Below are 25935 nucleotides of genomic sequence, written 5' to 3' on the forward strand. Positions count from 1 at the left end.
GCTCTTTATATGGCGTCCATAGAACCTGCTGCTCCAGCTTGACAGGTGTTGCCTCAGAACACCGGGCTGGAGCGGGCGCAGATGGCATGGGCGGAGGTGCAGCGAGCCTGGCAGACAGTGCTGTGGCAGGCGAAGATGCGGGCTTACTTGCCGCAGTCCTCTCGTAGGCTGGCTGGGAAACCACCTCCTCACCAGCCGAACCACAGGAAGGCGCTCCACGTTGGCGTTTCTTGCGGCGGGAGGAGGGCGAGGGCTTCACCGCCGGACCAAAATGCGCAGCCAGGGGAGCATGCGGAGAGCGGTGACGAAGTGGACCTGTCCCCGGACATGGAATCGCCAACCTGGATCCATAATAAGCCGACTGCGGCACAGACAGCCCTGCAGAACGGCGCAACGACTTCTCCGCCTCCCGAGACTGGAAGGTAAAGAGGTCCATGGAGCCAGCCTGATGCTCATCCATTGTTGGCGGAAACATTCTGTTATGGCTTGCAAGATATTGGACCCCAGAATGCAGACGAGCAGGCAGCGTGACGGTAAGTGCAAAAGATTTAATAACAAAAAACTCACTCACAGCAGGAGGCAGGAACAAAACAACAAACGGACAGGCATGCTCCTGAATATATCGATAAGCCATCTGTGATTCTTTTTCCTACTTTTATTTTAAATTCTGGTATTACAAATGCTACTCCTACTTTTTCATCTGTTTTTGATGTGTCTGTGTAAATCTGGACATAATGATAGTAATTGTTTATATATTCTTGTATTATACTTGAATCTAATCTACATTTCGTATCCTTTTTCTTTTCCATCAATGCCATATCCACCACTGCTTCTGGTAACAGCTACGGTGGCACTACTGGCAAAGGCAACATTGAACTTATTTCTTTTTCATATATTTGAAATTCTTCTGCTATACTATTGATAATCCAACCAAAACTCTTAACTTGTTTTTTTTCTTTTTCCCAGCATGGTTTTAAAATATCACGTGTGGGATGATCCTGATTATTGCTTTGTAAGTTTATCCAGTAATTTATTGCTAACTGTTTCCTTCGTAGATCTAATGGCATCTCTCCCATCTCTACCTGGAGTGCTGCTAGTGGACTGGTTCTGATTGGTCCTGTACAAATTCTTAAAGCTTGATGTTGTATATTGTCTAATTTTATAAGATGAGTGTTTGCTGCTGATCCATAAATTATACTTCCGTAATCAATATTTGATCTAATTAATCCTGTATAAATTCTTTTTAATGCTGTTCGATCTGCTCCCCAATCAATACCAGCCATACATCTCATAATATTTAATATTATTTTGCATTTATCTATGATTCTTTCTATACGTACTTTCCATATAAATTTTTCATCAAACCATATACCTAAACATTTTATATTTTTTACTTGTTCTAAAACTTGATTGTATAATTTTAGTTTGATATTTTCTCTTTTCCTTTTCTGTGTAAACACCATTACGTTTGTTTTTTCCACTGAGAACTGAAATCCCTATTGATTTGCCCATTGTTCTATTCTAATAATCTCATCCTGTATTTTCTTTTCAATAAGTTTGATATTACGACCCCTTTTCCATATAGCTCCATCATCTGCAAATAGTGAGCAACCGACTTCCTTACCAATATTTTTAAATACATCATTTATCATTTCCGCCATGACTAACTGAACAGGTGTGTATAAATGGAGCATGGTACAGGTGGAAAACAAAACTGATTAACATGGTGCAGGTGAACCGAATAAACTTAATTGACACACAGAACAAAAGGTGGCTGCGGCAAAAACAGAGACTCTAATATACAAACAAAACTTGACAAAACATGAATAAGACTAAAACATGACCAGAAAAATAATAAACAAAAGCATGATTCAAAACTTGAGCAGTGAAAAACATATAAGGAAAAAACCTGAAATCAAAAAACCCCAAATCATAGCAAAAACTCAAGCTCATCTGTTAGTAGTAAGTGTAGAGTTACTATCACCTCTGGGCTATTTGGGTTTTTTCGCTTAATTTTTGAAAACTGATTTTTTTTTTGTTTTGCTGGTTTATTTGCTTTTTAAAATGGATGAAGATGACAAAACCCTCTGAGACAAAATCTAGACTGAGAGGAGCTTGTTCGGACTTTAGTGTTCACACATAAAAGTGTTTGTTTCTCCATCTTTCTTTCAGTCTATTCTTATATACTGTCATGGTACAAAGAAATCCCCACCTCTTGCAGGACACAGGCATCACCATCATAATAAAAATGATCAGGTCTTTACCATATTCCATAAGTACGTAAATCTACCCTCGGACAGCAGATTCCACGTTGTCATTACTTAGTAAACAAATATGAAGCTTAAACAAAAAGCTAAATGTGGAGAAACTAAGTACACCCTAGTTACCTCATTGGGATTTAAGAGGGAAAGTATTTTTACTCTTCAACAGTACTGAAAATTGGTTGTCTACATCAATACATTTCTAGGTAAGAGAGTATAATGTTTGTTTATATGTTCCACTATGCATAAGGGAATAGTGCTTGGTTTACGGCAGGTTTTGAAAATAAATGTCAGTAGTTATTAATAATTATTTATTTTAATTTGTTTTTTGAGTTTGCTTTGTAACAGATGCAATGTTAGACACTGGATTATTAATTTGAAATTGCATTGAGATAAATATCAAAATCAAATGTATTAAATTAAATACAGAAACAAATATTAAGATATATTTTGTCCAAATCACCCAGCTGTTCTCTTCTCAGATTTCTGAGACAACAAGCTGCTGAATCATGTTTACTTTGCCCTTCACACAGCCTTTCTATCCGTGAAAGACTGAAAAACTGAATTTAGTTGTGTATTTGTACAGATAAGGTTAGATTGAAATATTATTAAAAATGAAGACCAGACAATTTTCATAGTGGCTTGACATGAAATAATTACTACTTTACTTTATTTTGGGCCGTGATTTTATAAAAACGACTGAGATTTAAATGATTCAGCTGTAGCAGCTCTGACACCTAGTCTGACTGTGGCCATGCACACCTCAAACTTTAACTATACCGTCAGACAGCAAAGAAGAACAACTCCAGACCGGTAGGTAAGAATATGCTTAACATTTTGTTCTACTACACTCACTGACATGTCATTTTTTTAAAGAATGAATATTTGCCTTATCATTGTACATTGTTTTCTTTTCTTTTTTTTTTGACTTGTCATTAAATCAGGAACAAGTGAAACCTTAATGATGTATCTCTAATTGTACATTCAAGAGTCCTTCAAGAAAGATTACCTTGAATAACTGCAGTAATTGGATCCATCGATTAAAAATGTTAAAAAGTAGCAAGGATATTGAATAATGTGAGCCCTGAAGAGACCATTTCAATTAAAACTGAATTCACCTGGGTGGGCTCCACTCACTCAGATGCTTTTAATTAGGGAAAATATCCTCTGAAGCCCATGGGAGGTACGTCCTAGGATTTATTATCATATAATAATGAATGAATTGTTGTTGCTTGCCTTTTGGCATCTTTATTACACTATCTGTGCAATGAAAAGATAATGGAAGATTTACAATTGTACATCTTCACTCTAAGGTCACACACTCTAATATTTCGTTGGACCGTCTTTATCTTTGATTACGGCACGCATTCGCTGTGGCATTGTTTCGAGAAGCTTCTGCAATGTCACAAGATTTATTTCCACCCAGTGTTGCATTAATTTTTCAAGATCTTGCATTGATGATGGTAGAGTCAAAGCCTTCTCCAGCACATCCCAAAGATTCTCAATGGAGTTAAGGTCTGGACTCTGTGGTGGCCAATCCATGTGTGAGAACAATGTCTCATGCTCCCTGAATCAGTCTTCCACAATTTGAGCCCAATGAATCCTGGCGTTGTCATCTTGAAATATGCTCGTGCCATCAGGGAAGAAAAAACTCATTGATGGAATAACCTGGTCATTCAGTATATTCAGGTAATCAGCTGACCTCATTCTTTGAACACATACTGTTGCTGAACCCAGACCTGACCACCTGCAGCAACCCCAGATCATAGCACTGCCCCCACAGGCTGGTACAGTAGGCACTAGGCATGATGGGTGCATCACTTCACCTGCCTCTCTTCTTACCCTGATGCCCCCATCACTCTGGAACAGGGTAGATCTGGACTCATCAGACTATATGACCTTCTTCCATTGCTCCAGAGTCCAATCTTTATGCTCCCTAGCAAACTAAAGCTTTTTTTCCCAGTTAGCCTCACTGATTAGTGGTTTTCTTAAGGCTACACAGCTGTTCAGTCCCAATCCCTTGAGTTCCCTTCACATTATGTGTGTGGAAATGCTCTTACTTTCACTATTAAACAGAGCCCGGAGTTCTACTGTTTTTCTTCGATTTGATTTCACCAAACATTTAAGTGATCGCCGATCACGATCATTCAGGATCTTGTTCCGGCCACATTTCTTCCTCGAAGATGATGGGTCCCCACTATCTTTCCAGTTTTTAATAATGTGTTGGACAGTTCTTAACCCAATTTTGATAGTTTCTGGAATTTCCTTAGATGTTTTCTCTGCTTGATGCATGCCAATGATTTGACCCTTCTGAAACAGACTGACATCTTTTCCATGACCAGGGGATTTGTCTTTCGACTTGGTTGTTTAAGAAATGGGAAGCAACTCATTGCACCAGTTGGGGTTAAATAACTTGTTGCCAGCTGAAATAGAATCGACCATGCAGTAATTATCCAATGAGAGGCTCGTTCCTGATTGCTTTGTTAAATGTAAGTGGTGACTTTTTTTTGGCCAGGCAGTGTATTCTATATTAGTCAAAAGTAATAAGTGTTGGCTAGATTACCCTTTGGAACAGAATAGAGACTAATGTGTTGAATAAATAAATTGATGTGATGCCATTGGTTGATCACCTCACTCTGTTCCGGGACTGGGCACAAGTTAATGTCAATCACATTATATCTATGCTGCAAGTCTCTTTTCTCATGATTGGCTTCAGTGCCCTAATTAGCTTTAACCCATTCACGCCAACATACTAATGGTAAATCACATTTAGACATTGTTTAAATGATTTAAATGAGCCTGGCTGTAATTTAATCTCTGATTATGTATTTATTTATATGATTATTTTGTGCATAGTTTATGTTGTACGTGTTAGGCGAAGGCCTGGACGGATTCACAAACCTTGCTCACACAAACCTTGCTCACCTCGAACATAATAGTAATATTTTTTGGAAAACTGTTAATAGAGCGCTGCACGGTGGCAGAGTTGGTAGCACTGTTGCCTTACAGCAAGAAGGTCTTGGGTTCCCGATTCCCGTCCGGACTTCTTTCTGCATGGAGTTTGCATGTTCTCCCCGTGCATATGTGGGTTCTCACTGGGTACTCTGGCTTCCTCCCACAGTCCAAAGACATGCCTGTTAGGTTAATTGGTCTCTGTAAATTGCCCTTAGGTGTATGAATGAATATGTGCGTGGTTGTTTGTGTGTTGCCCTCCGACGGACTGGCGACCTGTCCAGGGTGTACCCCGCCTCTTGCCCATAGACTCCTGGAGATAGGCACCAGCTTCCCCACGACCCACTATGGAATAAGCGGTAGAAAATGACTGACTATTAATAGAACAGTTTTTCTTTATATTTTTGAGGGTGTTCAGTGCATGGAATGGAAAAAGATTACCAAAGAAAATGTTGTTGCTGCTGTTGCAAACTTCTCCTGCAGTGATAATTTAGGAAACAAGTTCAAAACAAGTCATTCTGTGTAAATGAAACAAGTTAAAACTGCTTCACTTATCATTTTGTGCATCCAGATATTTTCATGTTTTGTTCTACAAGGGGTGAGTTTACTGAGTGCTAAGAAGCTATATTTGTTGCTTAATTTGGTTCATTTAATGTTTAATTGCTCGGTTTATAGTACCTTAGAGAGCCCAGTAACTGATCTAACTGATCTACTGTAAACAACTGCTGAGAGGACAACATTCTGGATCACTGTTACACCACCATCAGAGACGCTTATCACGCCGTCCCACGTGCTGCACTGGGCCAATCCGACCACATCATGGTCCACCTGATTCCTGCATACAGGCAGAAACTAAAGCTCTGCAAACCTGTTGTGAGGACGACAAGGAAGTGGAGCAGTGAGGCTGTGGAGAATCTCCAGGCGTGTTTAGGCTGTACAGACTGGGATGTGTTCAGGACTACTACCAACAGTCTGGACGAGTACACAGAGGCTGTGACTTCCTACATCAGCTTCTGTGAGGACAGCTGTGTACCATCATACACCAGGGTGAGTTACAACAACGACAAACCCTGGTTCACAGCTAAACTCAGAAGGTTAAGACTGGATAAGGAAGAGGCCTTCAGGAGTGGGGACAAAGACATATACAGAGAGGCAAAGTACAAGTTTGGCAAGGCAGTGAAAGAGGCCAAACGACTGTACTCTGAGAAGCTCCAAAACCAGTTCTCAGCCAACGACTCTGCGTCTGTCTGGAAAGGGCTCAAGCAAATCACCAACTACAAGCCGAAAGCCCCCCACTCCATCAACGACCGACGCCTCGCCAACGACCTGAACGAGTTCTACTGCCGCTTTGAAAGACAAAGGGACAGTCCTGCAACCATCTCCCACGACGCCCCCCAACAGCTGCAGCCACAATCCACCACCCCCATCTCTCCAACCTCAAGAGGGGCCTTGGCACCTCCAACCCCCACCCTGAAGTTCCCCCCCACCAGCCCCCTACCCACGCCGAGGACGGCTCTTTCCATCCAGGAGAGGGACGTCAACAAACTCTTCAGGAGACAGAACCCCCGGAAAGCTGCTGGTCCGGATTCTGTCTCACCAGCCAGCCTGAAGCACTGCGCTGATCAGCTGTCTCCAGTCTTCACAGACATTTTTAACACCTCACTGGAGACATGTCATGTGCCAGCCTGCTTCAAGTCCTCCACCATCGTCCCTGTTCCCAAGAAGCCAAGGACCACAGGGCTTAATGACTTCAGACCCGTCGCCCTGACCTCTGTGGTGATGAAGTCCTTTGAGCGCCTTGTGCTCTCACACCTAAAAGACATCACCGACCCCCTCCTTGACCCCCTGCAGTTTGCCTACAGAGCCAACAGGTCTGTAGATGATGCAGTCAACCTAGCCCTTCACTTCATCCTCCGGCACCTGGACTCCACAGGAACCTACGCCAGGATCCTGTTTGTGGATTTCAGCTCTGCCTTCAACACCATCGTCCCAGTTCTGCTACAGGAGAAGCTCTCCCAGCTGAGTGTGCCCGACTCCACCTGCAGGTGGATCACTGACTTCCTGTCTGACAGGAAGCAGCGCGTGAGGCTGGGGAAGCACGTCTCTGACTCCCTGACCATCAGCACCGGTTCCCCCCAAGGCTGTGTTCTCTCTCCTCTGCTCTTCTCCCTGTACACCAACAGCTGCACCTCCAGTCACCAGTCTGTCAAGCTTCTGAAGTTTGCGGACGACACCACCCTGATCGGACTCATCTCTGATGGTGATGAGTCTGCGTACAGATGGGAGGTGGACCATCTGTTGGACTGGTGCAGCCAGAACAACCTTGAGCTCAACGCTCTAAAGACAGTGGAGATGGTTGTGAACTTCAGGGAGAACCCAGCACCACCTGCCCCCATCACCCTCTGTGACTCCACAATTGACACTGTGGAATCTTTCCGCTTCCTGGGAACCATCATCTCCCAGGATCTCAAGTGGGAGCCAAACATCAGCTCCCTCATCAAGAAAGCCCAGCAGAGGATGTTCTTCCTGCGGCAGCTGAAGAAATTCAACCTGCCAAAGACTATGATGGTGCACTTCTACACAGCCATCATTGAGTCCATCCTCACCTCCTCCATCACCATCTGGTACGCCGCTGCTACAGCCAAGGATAAGGGCAGGCTGCAGCGTGTTATTCGGTCTGCTGAGAAGGTGATTGGCTGCAGTCTACTGTCGCTCCAGGAACTGTACACCTCCAGGACCCTGAAGCGGGCAGGGAAGATTCTGGCTGATCCCTCCCACCCCGGTCACAGACTCTTTGAGACTCTCCCCTCTGGCAGGAGGCTGCGGTCCATCCGGACCAAAACCTCACGCCACAAGAACAGTTTTTTCCCATCTGCCACCAGCCTGGTTAACAAAGCCCGGAAACCACCCTGACACTCTCCCTTTCCCCCACACCCCCCCTTTTTTTGCTGACAGGACACCTGTAACCTGTAACTCTATGAGTTACATTAACGCTCTGCTTTACTTGCACAATGATCACCTGCACTGTTGTATTGCTCTTGCATCTTATACTGCTCTATATTTACTCTCACTCACTTAAAACTGTGCACATATATTTATATTATATTGTAGATATGTTTATACTGTTTAATTTGTATTGTATTGCACCGACTACGCCAAAACAAATTCCTTGTATGTCCAAAAACGTACTTGGCAATAAAGCTTTTCTGATTCTGATTCTGAATTCTGATTCTGATATATAAACATGTATATAGAAATATATGCCTGTATTTATTGAAATAGCGAGATCTAGTCCGTCTTTAGTAAATTACTTTGAAAATCCTGATGTTGTGCTGGTTCTGTTTCCCGGTGGTGCGGTATGATTCATGTGACTCCGGCCATGCTCCAGCATCTGGCAAAAATAGACTGTGGTCGAATTAGATGGCCGTCCGCACGCCGAAGCACTGGTGCTCTGCCATATGATGAAAGCTGACTTTCTTCTCCTGACCCTGCTGCGTCTCTCTGAATGTGACTGAAATATATCTAAAGACACATCAGATTCTCTGCTGGTGTCTGTGTTGTCAGCCATTGTAGCAGCAGTCAGTTTACATGCCGGGGTTCCCCTTCTACGACATAAAAGAGCGTAAAGGAGTAGTCTGGAAATGCCTTTTTAGTGAAATTTATGACCATATATCTCAACAACTGTTCATTTCAGCGAGATGAATATACATTTTGAAATATTTTATTAATGTTTCCTTTCCAAAAATGTAATTGGAGTTATCATAAAAATTGAATGTCACAGGCACATTAACTTCAGTCATGCTTTCTGTCCAAACACAGCTGGGTATGCTCTGGTATGAATGGAAGCCCTAGAAAAGGAAAGTTAATTTGTATTATGCACCCATCATTAAGACATTATAGGATGACACAGGGTGTTAAAACAAACCCAGTCTGGCCATACTTCTATCTTTGAATGCTGTAAATTGAAAATGTGTGTGGTGCTCGTCCCAAATACTAATTGGAGCCAACATTGAGCCACTGAGACCTCTGTACTCCTCACTTTCCTGGCAATTGTACAGCAGAACCACCCAGGCCCATGCTAACCCAAAATGCGATTCTTAATAAAATTCATCAAGCACTAGTAAAACTCTGTTTCTAGGGACCTTAAATGACTTTTTGGACTCGCTGTCGGACAGTCCAGCAACTACCCGATACCATTGTTGCTTTACTGGTCAGGCCACTGCCTATGCCTAGCTCTTTGCTAATTGAATTTTTTACACACCCATCACTGGTGTACATGTGGACCAGATTCTGTCCATCTTAGTCCCCATTTTCTTGGTGCTTAACCTTTTGCCTGTCTGTTAATATACAAAACTCAAGCAAATAATAAGGTGCAATTTATCATCTGAGGAGGCTTCATTGTGCTTTATATGCATAAAATGATTTAATATATAATTAAACCCCCAATAATAAATATGGTTTTATTCTTAAGGGCAGTAAAAATCCCATTAAATGGAAATCTTCCTCTCACTTATGGCCAGAGAAGGTCAAAGTTAAACACTCACATCATAGATCTGTGTGGTTTTAAAGGAGCTGAGGTCCTGTGGCAGACTTATTACTTTGGCACTGTATTTTAGGTATCGGTCCTGCAGCTTTATGTACAGTTAGGTCTGAGATGAATAAAGCTTTTCTGTTTCCACTTTGCAGTTTTGAAATGGGTTGTTTCATAGTTAGAAACGCAGAACAGTTTGTTCTTTTTTCTTTTGCTGAAAGATTCTTTGACAATGAGGATCTTCTTGAAAGGAACCTTTTGATCCGGTCATAATTCCAAAAAGGTAATCTGGGTCCATCTATTAAATCTGTGCAATAACGTTCTACATTAGAAATTATCCTTTTGTTCTAAAAATAATTCTGAAAGGGCAGGTTGATTCTGAGCCTTTGTTACATTTATTGCTGTTATACAAATAGGAAAATCTACTATTCATGCCTTGTTCTGACATGGCAGTGCTGCAAAAACAATCTGACACACATTTTCTCTGTACCAAAAACACTTTACACAGTTATCTACTCGGTTAATATAACATACATTATGCATGTTGTGAATGCAGGACAAAATATTGTAATAGGTTCCTTAAAATAACATCTTTAGCATTATTTCTTCATAAACCAGTCTATCTCATAATCTATACAAAATCAATCTAAAGAATAAACTTTTCACCTTTCCATTGGATGATCTTTCATAATATAATATGATATGATAAAAAAGAAACAAGAAATTTCTGTATGTTTCTTAACATTTATTTAATATAAACACTAACATTAGCGGATCAACTAAAGACTATAATAGTCAACAAAAGTCAATCACTAGAATCAAAAATCTATTTTATTACTAATTAACTTGTATTTACTACTGATTGACTAAAGTAAAAGAAACGCAGACATAAAGTGACAAATAACAGAAATTCTATTCTAATCTATAAATTGTGGCTGAAAGTGGACATTTATATGAAGGAAATGTTCAAAATACTATGTACTTGTCAGGTTCTGAGGTTTAGAGTGACCAAAGTACCGACAAGAGTTCGGCAGCTGCATGTTTAAAGGAGTCTTCTTGTTTTATTCAAAGATAAGTTCAAAAAGGTTTTCCAAACGTAGCAAGAACGTAGCAAAAATCACTGCAGGTACAAAAACACAAGTCGAAACTCCAAAAACTTACAGAGTTGACTCTGCAGGAACATAGCAGTCAAAGCTTTAGACGAGGATAGGTGAACGAACCAAGGAACCAGCAAAGAACAAACAAAAACAGAGAGCTTATGAACAGAGGGAAGTGGAGTATGGACCAATGAGATACTGAAGCAGGTAATCAGATGAGAATGGTAATCAGGTGTAGATCAGGCTATAGAGAACTGAGGGAATCTGGATGGTTGCTAAGGTGACCGAACTGGAATACAAAGGAAACATGAGGGAAGCTAGGCAATAACATAACCAAAGGAACCTGACTACAAAAACAAAACTATAAATAACAAAACTCAGGGAAACAGAACTAAGCAAAACTATAGACGAAGATAATAAACCAAAAGAGACATAAGAACCTAGAATAATCATTAACTAAAGTAAACTGAGAAACTAGAGGGAATAGAAGAAACACCAAAACCTAATAATTAACAAAGAACCCATAAAGAAACCCTGACCGTAAATAAACAAAACCTAAACCACAGAAAGGGAACCAGGACGAGGAGGAACAGAGAAAATAAACTAGGAAACCAAGAGCGCAGGTGTACAAATACCAAAACATAAATAAACACAGATCTAATAAAAAGGAAACTAAACTAGAAACTACAAGGAAGACAAGGGAACTAGATTAGCAACTTATATAATAATAGTTATAAAAAACCATAACAAGTAATAGAAAAGAAACCACTAAAGGAACTTAGACAAAACACATACTAAATGAAAGGTCGAAAACACAAGACCACAACAGAGACCAAAGATGTTGCTTCATGACAGTATTGATTAAAACTGAAATCTATAAAGACTTTCTCAGTCTCTCAGGAGACTGAAGAAATTGGGTTTTATGGCTTATTACCTGAATTGGGAAATTGGGAAAAGAGGATATTTTCAATCCAGTCCAACAGTGACATCGGGAAGAATTGTTCGCCGTACTTTGGTCTGAATCAAGCTGGATCTCAGCAGGTAGGAGGTTCTGAACCTCTTTTGTGTCCCTCCTTGGCTCACAGGAACATTTCGGCCCAACAGCTGTTTGCAACAGAGTGGCTATAGGTCACTATGAGTCTTGCACTTGTCATTGAGCAACTGAGTGGTTCTGATCTTTGGATCAGGGTGGTACTGGATTAGTGATATGACACGAGATACTGATCAACAATACCCTGTTTTTGAGCACATAGTTATTTTGATATGAATGCTTTCAGACCAGCGTGTTTGGCCTCCTTAAAAATGTTGCTCTGTGTGTTTTTAAACCATCGATTGATGTGACACAATCTGCGGCCTTGAACTTGGTGAATCAGACAACTTCAGATTGAGATCTTCAGTGTCTTGTGGGACTAAAACTCCCTCAATTCATTGAAAAAGAAATGCTCTATTGTATTTTTGAAAAGTTTAAGGATCAAGATTGTGTATATATAAGTAAAGAAAATGCACCAGACAACTGAGAGGAATAGTTGCATCAGATAAAAACACAAGCATTAAAGACATGATCTCTAGAAAGTGACAGCAGCCATAGTGAAACTTATTTCTGGATCTTAGACGTACTTGGAGGATATCTCTTAATCTTGTGACATCAGTCTAAACCCATTCCCTCCCCTCTGATGATTAATAAGAGTCGAATCCCCTACCTCACAATGAGAAATGTGTCTGAGCCGCTTTTCTTACGCCCCTCCCTCATCAGCCGCCTTCTTTCTCTGAAATCCTCTCTACCTCAGTATCCCTCCCATCCCTCACCCTGCAGTCAATGACTGTCCTAGATTTATAACACCCCCCATCTCTCTTTTCCTCTTACCCACACGTTTTCTCGCTCAGTCATTCTGCCACTTATGCTACTTCTTGTGTTCTCCCACACTCTTCACTTATGATTTGCTTGAGCAACGTGTGCTGTTAATCCAAACGCAGCTAGAAAACTGGGGGGCGCTCAGAGACAGGATAAAGAAAATGTGGGATGATATTGTTTATTGTCTTTGTGTTATGCTTTGTCTATTAAAGTAACTAATACCACACATTTATTAGCAGCAAACCAGGTATCAAATGCCGACACTGGGTGATATTTTTCCGAATAGCTCAAACAATAAAATTGGCAGCTAAAAATAGCAAACCTGATATTTACACTCACGTCCCACTGTGGGTTAAGAACAGGACACTCATGCTACAATTCAAACAGGCTCACCAAAATTGGACAAAAACAGATTGGAAAATCAAAAGGAGCTGGTTGTTCACAGAGTGCGGTATCCATGCATTTTCATAGAAAGTTTAATGGAAGGAAAAAGTGTGGTTTAAAAAAAGTTGCACCAGCAACAGAGATAACCGCAGCCTCGAGAGGAAGGTCTCTCAAGAATTCGAGTGAGCTTCGTAAGGAGTGGACTGAGGCTGGAGTCAGTGCATCAAGAGCCATTAAACTCAGACAAACCCTATCCTGAACCAGAGAGAATGTCAGAAGTGTCTTACCTGGGCTCACGAGAAAAAAGAACTTGACTATTGCTTCTTTTGAAATAAAAGTAAAGTTTACATTTCATTTGGAAATCAATTTTCCAGAGTCTGGAGGAAGAGTGAAGAGGAGCAGAATCCACATTGGTTGAAGTCCAGTTTGAAGTCAGTGATAACGTGGGGTGTCATGGCACCTACTGGTTCTGGTCCACTGGGTTTTCTGAAGTCCACAGTCGATGCCGTCATCTACCAGGACATTTTAGAGCACAAGCTTTCTGGAGATACTGATTTAATTTTCCAGCAGGACATGGTACCGGCCCACTCGGCCAAATGTATCAAAAGCTGGTCTAATGTCCATGGTGTTGCTGTGCTTGATGTCCAGCAAACATACCTGACCTGAACCCCATAGAGAACCTATTGAGGATTGTCAAGAGGAAGATGAGAGACACCAGAACCAATGTACCAATAAAGATGACATGATGGCCGCTATCAAAGCAACCTGGGCTTCCTGAACACCTCAGCCCACTAATGCGATGGTATTAGGACAAAATAGAAAGGTGTGAGACGAGCTCTGACATTATTGAACAGCAAAACTCTGCACACATGGAATGAATTCACACAATTTCTTAAAATACAATAATTTATTAACAAAAATAAGTCAACTCAAAGTCAAACATATTTCAATCAACAAACTCTTTACTATGTTAAAACAATCCAACTAAACTACCAAGCAGAATTAAAGAATAATGAAGACTAATGGGCTATGTACAATATAAACAAGTTGATTAAAGATGGTTGAAAATCATGACCGAAAGAGTGATGCAACATTACCATGCAATGTTTATGTTTGAGAACCAAGGATTATCTTGAAGAATCTGGAAGAGAAGTTAAGTTAGTCTTGGAACTAACTTAAGCAATAATCAGCAACATTTAGACAACCATTCATAATGCAAGATCAGATAAAATATTATTTTAATAAAATAATGTTTTAAATAATGATCTGCTGAATAAAACCAACCTTCTGGATGACTAATTCTCAACGGTGTCTCATTAGCTGCCTTCATTTATTCAAATAATATTTGAAGAAATATTATTAAGGGAATATTTTGGAAAGAGCCAAATCTTTCTGGAGAAATGGGGCTTAATGATGTTTACTTAGTTATCAGATTTAGTTAAATAATGTTGAGGGACTATTATTCACTAGCTTGAAACTAACAACCTTTCTGTTAAATACTCTCTAGTAGAAAGCACGTGTTCTTACCGGTTAGCGTTGAGCTAACAAAAGAAGCGGATAGCTTAGCACCAGAAACAAACACATACCTTTAAAATACCTCGGTTAATATAAGGGTTAAAATGCATAAGCGCAGACGGCACGTTATGAGCAATCTTCTGTGTTTAAAATCACCCTTCAAGTAAAGTTTGACTTAACTTTAAAAAACACAAACACAGAACACAAACAGGGCACGTGTGCTGCAGATAGCCTGCTAGCACTAAGATAGCCAAGTTTCACACAAACAAAACCAAACTTCATAGAATGAAAACGTTCAGATCATTTCATCCTAACTGTTAATCTGCCCAAACCTAACCTCTGACCATGGTGAGGAAATGTTGTCCAAGGGGCGAAGTTTGAAGAAACGTCCACAGTCAACCCTCGGTAGCTTCGCTGGGGGATGAAGGTGCGTTCGCCCTGTGAACAAAAGGGTTAGCTCCGGAGCTGTAGCTGGGCGGCCCGTCCTGTCCGCTGACCACACGGGTTAACATGGTCTCTGCTGTCTTCCTTCCAGACTGGGAGACCGCGTCTTTGCAGGGGCTTCTCTTGAACACCGTTTGCTTCTGCAGGGCTCGGAGAGAAAGTCAAGCAATGCTTGTACCTTAATTACCCCTCTTTATGAATGAAATCACCGGGTACACAAACAGTGCTTCACTTATACTTAACTTGTGCATATGATCGCGTGATCTTATGACACTCTTGGATCCAGTTTGAAGAGTTTATGTGTTTTTGCCAGCAAAAGACATTAGCGCGCTTCGTCCCCCTCCTATCCCGATGAACACCGGTGTGGAAGAGAGTGGATGTAGCAACAGCTGTGCTTTTATTTGGGTAGTGGCGTCACAGGAAGTCCGCAGTTATCCCGCTTCCTGGCTGTGCCGGAAGAAGGTTAATGCACTTTATTTTGAAAAGTTCCAGAAGAGTTCGTACCGGAGTTTAATGTTGAAATCCATGGCTGTTTCCCAACATATTCTAGTTTTCACTGATGCAGAGACACTGAATTTTGGGTTTTTATTCTCTGTAAGCCATAATCATCAAGTTTACAAGAAATAAGGGCTTGAAATATTTCGCTTAAAATGTAATGAAGCTATATAATATGAGTTTCTGAACTGAGTGACAAAAGTTATTGAAGTTTTTTATCATTTTCTAATTGTCTGAGATGTGTCTGTAGGAATGTTGACAAAGGCCGATTAATTCATGCAAAGGAGCGGACCAGAAGTTCTCCAGTGATGTGAAAAGCAGCTGCTGTAGTTGTTTGTTTTTTCAGGTTCTCATTTAAATGCAGAACTATTCTCTAAAAAAAAAAAAGAAAGACATTGTTTTCAGAGCGCAGCTTTTATGCTGCTACCAAACTGTATAATGATCGTTTATCTGTGGGACAAGGTGACTTTCCTGTGTGCAGCTTCTGTTCTCTCTGTTCTCTTAGAATAAATGGACACTGTTTCCTTCTGTTCAACAGAGTTTATAGCCCCCTCACTGGAGTCTGTTGGGGCTTACAGTGTTTAGTCTGGATTTTTTTGTATTGAGAATCGATGAATCAATTATGTATTACTTAAGTAATCTGTAGCTGGCTGGCTGGATGGATGGATGGATGGATGGATGATGGATGGATGGATGGATGTTTTACAAAGAGAGTTCAACTCTGCCATTTTGTTTTGAGGAAATTAATATTCAGCTATATTCTTCATCAGTGTTGTGTAAATAGTTTCTGTCGGCGTGTGACTTTATCTGGTGAATTAAATGTAAACTATTATTATTATTAATATTATTGGTCCTGAAAATGAAGTGCTTTAAACTGGGCACTCTTTATCTGTCTGAGACTGGCCCTGAACAGTTCTTCATTTATTGCCCTTTTTTTATTGATGGTCTGTATGGACCCATAAATGCTGTTTCTTCAGACTGGCTTACCACACTCGTACAAAAGCAGTGGAAATTCTCTACTCTCTTCATATTATTTATATGGCAGCATTTTGACAGAGGGACAGATGAGATTGAAACGATTTGTAAACTTAGGACAGGCTAACGGTTAATTGCTAATGATGCTGAAGGTAGTCTCTGATTCTATTGAGGCTAAACTAAAGTAATATTTTGCGGTTTTTAACGAGTCTGGACTGCGTTTGGTCATCACTGCTTCAAAATCTAAGATACTTAGAATTATCCAGTCTGAACTGGCTATTTCTATACTGAACAGAGCCTTTTTAAACTGTTTTAAATTTATTTTAACATTTTCAGTGCATTGTTGAGATTAGGAACATCTCACAATTGGACAAGTATACAATATATGAGTTAGTGGAAACTGATACTTTAAAATGCAGTTTGTGATTCATGAAACCTTGTGACTATTTACTGGGGGAGTTTAGTCTCGTGTCATCAGCTGGTTGTATCTTTACACCCCTTCTTTAGCATTTCACAATGCTCAGTCCTGATCTCCTCCACCAGCTTGAAACCACTTCTCTGCTGTCTTCTGGCTTGAGTCTGTCGTTGTGAGAGACACAGTCCCATTGTAATGATGATTATTTGTTTGGACTTCGCAGTATTTTTATCCAACATGATCAATTAACAACTAACGTTTGCACTTTCCAAGCCCTAAACGGTTGAATAGCCACATTTCCCAGTTCATGCACTGATTCAAACAGCAATTCTAAAGATTCTTGATGCTCACTGACAAAATGGTGAGCTTTCTTTGAGCATTTTACGTCTGCCGTGATGCACTAAATCCACCTTTAAAATCAACAGAAATGGTATTTATCTGGTTAAAAGCTTTCGGTCTGTGAAGAAATATGCAAACCATAAATCATGTAAATGTACAGTTTTTCAGAACAACTCCCTCTCCACTCTGCACCCCATGACAGCAACCTCCTCAGTTCGCTTTGAGCTGTATTTAGTGGTGACAATCATTTGAATATTTTTTGGCTATTGCGTCTTGTGCTTCCCACGGTCTGTTATGGGCAGAGCTGGCAAATACAGCTCTGTTTAACTAATTCTCCCTTTGCAAATCCGCCTGGAGTTTTGTCGGCCACATGCCAAATAAAAGTAAAAACTCTGAATTCTTTCCCTCTTCAGTAAAGAGTGTGGGGTATTTAGGTCAGACTTTTGCAGAATGACACTTTTCACTGGTGAAATCTCATAATCTTGAAGATAAATCTGCTTACATTGTTGTCTTTTATTCAGGTTTGTTGAGTGTTGAATGAAAAAACTCAAATGTATACAATTGTTTGTCTCATCCCAGATTAACAGTGGAAGCAGGAGGGGAGGAGGTTTAACCCAGCTTTTTAAATTCACTGTTTGCAACAAGACACAGAATGATTAAAAGTCAACTTTTTATTAATCCTTAGGGGCTTTTGTTTATAATGGATAATGATGACATTTTTAAAGATTAAGATCTTCACAGTGAAACATCTGAAAACATCATCAAGCTTTACAAAAAGCACGTTACAATTAAACTGTGGCTAATAAGAAAACTTTCAGTGTGAGGGCAGTCTCAGAAAACCTAACATAAAACCAATAAACAATAATAATTTAAACAGAAATGTCAGACTTCTGAAAAGTATGTTCATTTCTCTGCACTCAATAATTGGTTGGGGCTCCTTTTGCATGAATTACTGTATCAAAGCGCCATATAGGGATGGGTACCAAATTTGAGTACTGATTCAAATAAAATCCTTGTTTCGGTACCTAAACGCATCATTGTGACACTGAGGCAGTGGAAGAGTGGGCAATTTTCCATGCCGGACGTGAACACAGCATTGCATGCACAAAAGCGTCTGTAGCCGCTGGTACCATAAACAATGCAAGCATGTCTGCTAGCAAGCGGTCGAAAGTAATTCTCCACTTCTCAAATTGCGATGCAGATTACGCTCCCTGCAATATTTGTGACATGAAGTGCAAGGTCAGCGGCGGGAATATTTCTAATCCGAGGAAGCACCTGGTTAAGCATAATATTTTTCTCAAAGCTGAAGACTGCACAGTTTTCATCAGCTCCAGATCTGTGCCTTCAACCCCTGCAGCCAGCAACATGGAGATGAAATGTTTGAAAGAGTTAACAGTTGGATATTGTTTTGATATATTCCTTAAAGTTTATTGAGAAATAAATATGTACAATTGAAAAATTTTGAGATTTTATTATTAAACAAATTAACATTTATTAACACATAAACACACACAAACGTACCGAAACTGGTACCATTCAGTACTGATACCGATTCCCAGGTATCGGTATCATATCGGTTCAAACGTGAAAGGTACCCATCCTTAGTGACATGGCATGGATGAGATCAGCCTGTGGTTCTCCTGAGGAACAATGGAACCTCAGGTTGCTTTGATACTGGCCTTCAGGTCATCTGCATTGTTGGTTCTGGTGCCTCTCATCTATCTTGACAACCAATCAGTCATGACTGTGTAACCTGAACAATTACCAACTTCTCTATAAAAATGTTTTGAATTTTATGTATTTTCCATACCTGGAAAAGTATGGAATACTAAAATCAAATATGGACAAAACAGCCTTATCAGATAGTGCCAGGCAATTAAACAGTTCCAATATTTTGTTAAGGTACAGAAAATGACAACAACGATGATGAAGGATTCAGTTAAACTGGCAACAGGGATGGACTAGCAGGCAGTTCGTGGGCCACAATTATTTAAGCATTTTACAAGATGGAGAAGAGAATGCAACCAATAATGTAAAATTGTTTTGCTTTATTTTTCTGTTTGTATAAAGCATATAATTTGCATATCTTTGATTATCCTATTTTTATGCGTGTCAAACATATTTGCACTCTTGGGGCATTGCAGGGAGTAGCAGGAGAGCGGGCGCCCCATATACAGAGGCTATGGTTCTCGATGCAGCCGTCCGGGGATAGTTTCCAACCTTGGGACCTTTGCTGCATGTCTTCCCTTCTTCTTGTGTCTGGTAACTGTCAATAAAGGCCACTGGTGCAAAAAACCATATTTAAAAACAAAAGAACATATTTGGACTGTTAATTAAACAGTACTGCAAATGGCCTTTGCAGATTAACATAATGCTATTTGAAAAAATGTAATGTTTTTACTATAATAACGAAATTTAGTTATGGATATTTTTTATTTTAATTTGTAATGTCAGTTTGTTTTGAAAAAGATGCTTTATTATAATGTGAATTAGTAATTTGATGTTTATTGAAATGCTTCAATACAGAAAAAAATATATAGTGATCTTTTCTTTTTTGTCCATATTGTACAGCTCTAATTTTATAATTTATTTGCTATTATTTTAAAGTTGTATCCATCCATCCATGATTTTGTCATCGTGCTAGGGATATTTCTGACCCACATGCAGAAAGAACTCTCAGGAGAAGAAGATCAGTTAAAGGGTTTATTGTACAATGAATTGTGATGAGTAAGAATTCAGGTCCGGAGGGAAACAGCAATGCGGGGAGACTGGGAGCTCTGAAACAGAAATGAAGGTAAGTTGGAGACGTTGGTGGGTGAAGATGAACAGAGAGAGGCTTACTGGATGTTTGGAGCATGATCCATGACGAGGAGGATGAGAGGTCCGTGGGGAATGAAGGCAGTGAGAGATGTCCGGAGAATGAATTGTGGTTTGTTTGCCTGCAGCGAAGGTGCAATCCAGAGGGCTCTGACGGCTGTAATGCTGGGCGGACAGGTAGTGCAGAAAGGAGGAAGCCGGTCGTGGAGGTAATGATCTGGAGTCCACAGGGAGTTTGGAACAAGAAGGTGAGTCCACAAATGGTCATCAGAGTCTGGGCTGGTGTGAGGGAAACCTTTGGAGAGGATAGACACAGGAATGAAGATTAACAGAGGAAGAACATAAGAAGCTCAGGTTAACGCTCTGGCTTGGCTCAGAGGCTGCTACAGAATGCTCAGAAATACAAGAGGTGGCTTGTCGTTACCAGTGACGGTTAACACTCAGGTGAAGAGTGACTGGCTTCCAGCCTCTTTATTCTGCTCGGCTGATTGTGTCTGATGTGCTGCACCTGTGCAGAGGTGCAGCAGAGGAGGAGTGCCCAGCAGCAGCAGGAGGCCCTCTGGTGGATGGCTGCAGAACAAAACAGACAGGAACAGGACAAACAAAACCCCATATCCTGACATCACCCCCCCCCCCCCTCCCCCTCAGCGGCCCTCCAGTTGCATCATTAGGATGGTGGATGTTTCAGTGGTATTTTCGCCTGGAGAAAACTGTCTTGAGAGAGCGTCTGGCTTAATGTTCTTGGATCCAGGGTGGTAGCAGATCGAGAGGTTAAATCGAGAACAGAAAAGAGACCAACGTGACTGTGTGGGGTTTAAATGTTTGGCAGACTGCAGGTAGGAAAGGTTCTTGTGATCGGTCCAAACCAGCACCGGATGTTCAGCACCCTTCCAACCAATGCCGCCACTCCTCTAGGGCTAACTTGATAGCTAGGAGTTCCCGGTCCCCCACGTCATAGTTCCTCTCTGGTGGGGTGAGTCGACGGGAGAAGAATGCACATGGGTGGAGCTTATTGCCGTCTGATCGTTTGGATAGTACAGCACCGACCCCCGTATTGGATGTGTCTACCTCTAGGATAAACTGTTTGTGGGGGTCGGGCTGTACCAAAATGGGTGCCTTGGAGAACTTCTCTTTGAGTTAGGTGAATGCTTGTTCAGCCTCATGTGTCCACGAATAGGGTGTCTTGGTGGAAGTGAGTGATGTAAGGGGAGCGGCAATCTGGTTGTAGTTAGGGATGAATCTCCTGTAAAAATTTGCAAAACCTAGGAACCGTTATAGTTGTTTTCTGGTCTCTGGGGGATCCCAATCTGTGACGGCCTTTATTTTTGCTGGATCTGCATGTACATGTCTGCCTTCAAAAATGAAGCCCGGAACGGAACTGTGGGTTGATGGAATTCGCATCTCTGTCTTGATGTACAGTCTGTTCAGGTGAAGTCATTGCAGAACGAGCCGGACATGACGTTTGTGTTCGGATAGGTTTCTGGAAAAAATCAAAATGTCATCAAGGTAAACAAAAACGAAAATGTTTAAGAAATCACGGAGAACATAATTTATTAGGGCTTGGAAAACTGATGGAGCGTTGCATAGTACAAAGGGCATGACCAGCTACTCAAAGTGTCCAATGGGGGTCTTGAAGGCTGTTTTCCATTCATCCCCCTGGCGGATGCGGACGAGGTGGTAGGCGTTGCGGAGGTCCAGCTTTGTGAAGATGCGGGCTTCGTGAAGAGGTTCAAAGGCTGAGAGGAGTGGTAAGGGGTATCTATTTTTTACTGTGATTTGGTTCAGACCACGGTAGTCTATGCAGGGTCGGAGGGAACCGTCTTTCTTAGACATAAAGAAGAAGCCTGTCCCCAAGGGAGAAGATGATGGTCTGATGATGCCAGCGGCGAGAAATTCATTTATATAGGTTTCCATGGCTTCTCATTCTCATCGGGAAATATCGTAGAGACGACTGGTGGGCAACAGGGCACCAGGTAATAGGTCGAACGCACAATCATAAGGGCGATGAGGATGAAGAGAGCGTGCTTTGGATTTACTAAAGACTTTCTTTAAATCCAGGTACTCACAGGGAAGCCCTTGAAGATCAGGGCTTTCAGTAGGAGAGACTCCCCTCTGGGGACGGGCTCGGAGGAACGGTACCTTGGAGACAAGAAGAGAGGCAGTCAGTGGACCAGGATTCGATGCGATGCTCTTTCCAATTTATCCGGGGGTTGTGAGTGAGGAGCCAGTCCATGCCTAAGACAAAGCATGGACTGGCATTGTCTTAGGTGGGTTGAGAGGAGGAAAACACATAGAAGGATCTGAATTCATGATGGTTACCGGAGGTTATTAGGTTAAGAAGTTCTGTCTGATAAGTTTTGGGAGGTAAAAGATGACCATCAAGGGCTGAAGTTCTGAGGGGGGGTTGGAGTATGGTTGTCTGGAGGTTGCATTGGTCCATTAAGGACTGAGCTATTAGTGATCAGAATCAGAATCAGAATCAGAAAAGCTTTATTGCCAAGTACGTTTTTGGACATACAAGGAATTTGTTTTGGCGTAGTCGGTGCAATACCCTACAAATTAAACAGTATAAACATATCTACAATATAATATAAATATATGTGCACAGTTTTAAGTGAGTGAGAGTAAATATAGAGCAGTATAAGATGCAAGAGCAATACAACAGTGCAGGTGATCATTGTGCAAGTAAAGCAGGAGTTCAAGCTGAGCGTTAATGTAACGCATAGAGTTACAGGTTACAGGTGTCCTGTCAGCAAAAAAAGGGGGGGTGTGGGGGAAAGGGAGAGTGTCAGGGTGGTTTCCGGGATTTGTTAACCAGGCTGGTGGCAGATGGGAAAAAACTGTTCTTGTGATTGCTAACAACCAGAATCAACGAACGCACTGAGTTGAAGGGAGTCATTACTGTAATTTAGAGTGATAGGCAGGCGTAAATGGGAATGACTTAGTTGTAGGTCGGTCCACTAGTGCCCCCATATTCACAGGTGGACCCTCTCGGGGAGCGGTTTCTTAACACGAATGGGGTAAGTAGCAATGAAATGATCTGAACCCCCACAGTATAGACACCGTTGTGATTGCATCCTCTTCTGCCGTTCCTCCGGAGTGAGACGGTCCGACTGACCTGCATGGGTTCCGGGTCAGAGGAGGATGGAGTCCTGGGTGGTGGTACTGTGGAGGATGGAGACTGATTAAGTGAGGGGTTGAAAGAGGAATTAGTTTTGCGGGCATTTCTTTCCCTAGTCCTCTCCCTCAGTCTTCTGTCAATGCGGGTTGCCATGGCTATTAACGCTTCAAGGCTGTCTGGTTCATCAACCAATGCTAATTCATCCTTAACTCCATCACTGAGTGGATGGAAAAAAGGCACTCTTTAAAGCGCTAGAGTTCCAAGCTAATTCAGCTGCACAGGTTCAAAACTCAATAGAAAAATCCGCTACAGATCTATGTCCCTGTTTTAATTTCCAGAGCTCTCTGGATAAGGTTGATTGATCGGTATCTAAACCAGATGTTAACTTCAACTCTTTGACAAAATCTTGGAAGGAGATATGAAAATTTGGGTAATTCTGAAAACGAGCCTCAGCCCATCTTAACACTCTCCCACTAAGCAAACCTAAGACATAAGAAATCTTAGAATCATCAGAGGGAAATGACTGAGGGGAGTGGTAGGAGGCCCTCTGGTAGATGGCTGCAGAACAAAACAGACAGGAACAGAACAAACAAAACCCCACATCCTGACAGATTTTTGATCATAGCATGATTTTAATCTTGTTCTGTAGGACCCTAAGTAGGAAATTAAGTGCAGTAGAAATAAAAAGATCTGTGTAAGAAATAATCTGTAAAACTGTTGGTGAGTCATTCATTCTGCAGTGATATTTAAAACTGTTGATTTTAAGTAGCTTTTACTAAAATAGCTTTTACTTCCTTATCCATAAAGTTATTTAGTTTAATGACTGCTTCCCCTCAGGATCCCTCAATCTGCTGGCATAAAACACCCAATTAGAAGTTGATTGGCAGGTACCTGGATGTTCCAGCCTCTGTTTTCAATTACAGACAGAGAAATGCTCCTTTCACAACTGGAAAGATTTTTAAGTCATTAAGGTATGTGTCTGTGAAGCCATGAGTAGCTGTCATTAGCTGTCACTCACCTGTCGTTAACAATAAGTATGATTTTTGGTTTTATTCTGTGTTCTCTTCTATGTGTTGGCTGCTTCTTTCTTGCGTCAACCAGGTTTGTTTGAACTGGTGGGTGCTTGTTTTCCCTGGGATCCATTTATGTGTTCAACACCGAATATTCGAGGAAATTTCATCAGTTACTCTGATGCTCATTTTGCTTATTTGAAAAACATAATTCAAACAGGATTATTGTTCATCTTCCCTGCTGAGTGTTCTGCCTTTTGCTCTCCCCAGAAGCTTTCCTGCTCTCTCCCAGGCATTCAAGGGAATGTATTTTAAAAATACATTCATGACATGGAAGCATGAGAATAGGTGTCAACAGGCTCTGGCGAAACTGAAAGTAGACTAACGGGATTTTGATAATACAGTGGGCTGCGAATGGTAAAGGAGAAATTTGTTAATTACCAAAATGTCAAACCAGCCAGGAGTGGAACTTGATTAAGCATGGGTAAAGAGGCTTGGCAGAAATATGTTTTCCAGGCTTGCTGTGGGGAGTTTGACACGGTATCCTGTGTCTTGAGAAGCCAGGCTGTTTAGTTCGTTGAAGCTGCGTCTTGATTCTGAGCTAGGGTGGGTGGCGGCAAGAAACTGAGATCATACATTAAAGTTATGCGTGAACTGATGAGCTGGACTAGTTTGCTTTAGTGGAATACATTATCTTGGCCATGGGTGAGACCCTTTGAAAGCACAGCATATGAATCTTGTGACGTACTTCAAAGTGTCTGTGCAGTGTTAACTTCTTACCGTGTTGGTGTATTTTTAGATGTGCTTGTCACTGACTTTTACAGATTAATTCAGAGTCTGTCATCTGCCTTTCACTAAACATGGGTGAGCATGAGGCTAGAAGTTTATGAGAAACCGCTTAAATCAAAATACGGACATAATCTGAGGACTGACCTTATGCAATCTGCATTAAGACTGCCAGGAATATTCAGATATGTATGAGTTATGTGGATTTAAACTAAACACATTTTCCTGATATAAAGACATTTATTTTTGTTTCCAAGTATCTTAGAAATCCTCTTTAAAAGTGATGAATAGTAAAACAGATGTTGGTTTATTTGAATATGGATTCTTTATTGAATGAACTTTTGGAAGTCTTAACCTTTGTTTCTTATTTTCAAATAAAGTGTGTACAAGCAGGAGGCTAACATTATTTCTGAAGTGATGGAGATGGGTGTACAGAAATGCATAAAGTTAAAAATTTAAGGAAATATCCAGAATATCCTTGAGCATTCAGACCCTGATTTATTAAAAGATGGCATACCCTTTGTACCTGCAACACAAAGAAAGCTTCTCAGACAGAGCAAAGCTATTTGCTTGGCAGAAATAGCTTTGCTCTGCATCAGTGCAGTTTGTCCACATTTATTGTGGACATTATGCATTAAGGACCTAATTAACTCATATTTAGTAACAAAGCAGCAGATTCATGAAGATCAGTGCTGTTTCTGACACATCATAAAGAGTTTTCCATGTCCTGAAAGTTGAGATTCATCCTGCAGAGGAGATAAATGATTTTCCCTTCTAACAATTCATTGCTTATTCGTGCTGTCCATATTTGTGTAGACTACATGTAATCGTTTTGCAGTGTGATAGATTTTGATTTAAGTAAATGGTTTCTTTATATTTAAGTAAATATATAAATTAAAGACTATTTCCACTGTCTTCTACAACCTGTAGTGTTGCATAAA

General features: G+C 40.9%; 1 protein-coding gene and 1 long non-coding RNA gene across 2 annotated transcripts in view; one reads left to right on the plus strand and one right to left on the minus strand.

The window, feature by feature from the left end:
• tmem132e (transmembrane protein 132E) overlaps window positions 1-25935 on the plus strand; it is a 656500-nt gene that overhangs the window by 41652 nt on the left and 588913 nt on the right. The window lies entirely within an intron of this gene.
• On the minus strand, window positions 19950-20425 carry LOC124876289. The gene is made up of 2 exons (XR_007040262.1): window positions 20102-20425; window positions 19950-20037 (listed from the first exon to the last, which is right to left on the minus strand). It is a non-coding gene; the product is annotated as an uncharacterized LOC124876289 (long non-coding RNA).

The sequence above is a fragment of the Girardinichthys multiradiatus genome, chromosome 11 (genome assembly GCF_021462225.1).
Source record: "Girardinichthys multiradiatus isolate DD_20200921_A chromosome 11, DD_fGirMul_XY1, whole genome shotgun sequence".
NCBI lineage: Eukaryota > Metazoa > Chordata > Actinopteri > Cyprinodontiformes > Goodeidae > Girardinichthys > Girardinichthys multiradiatus.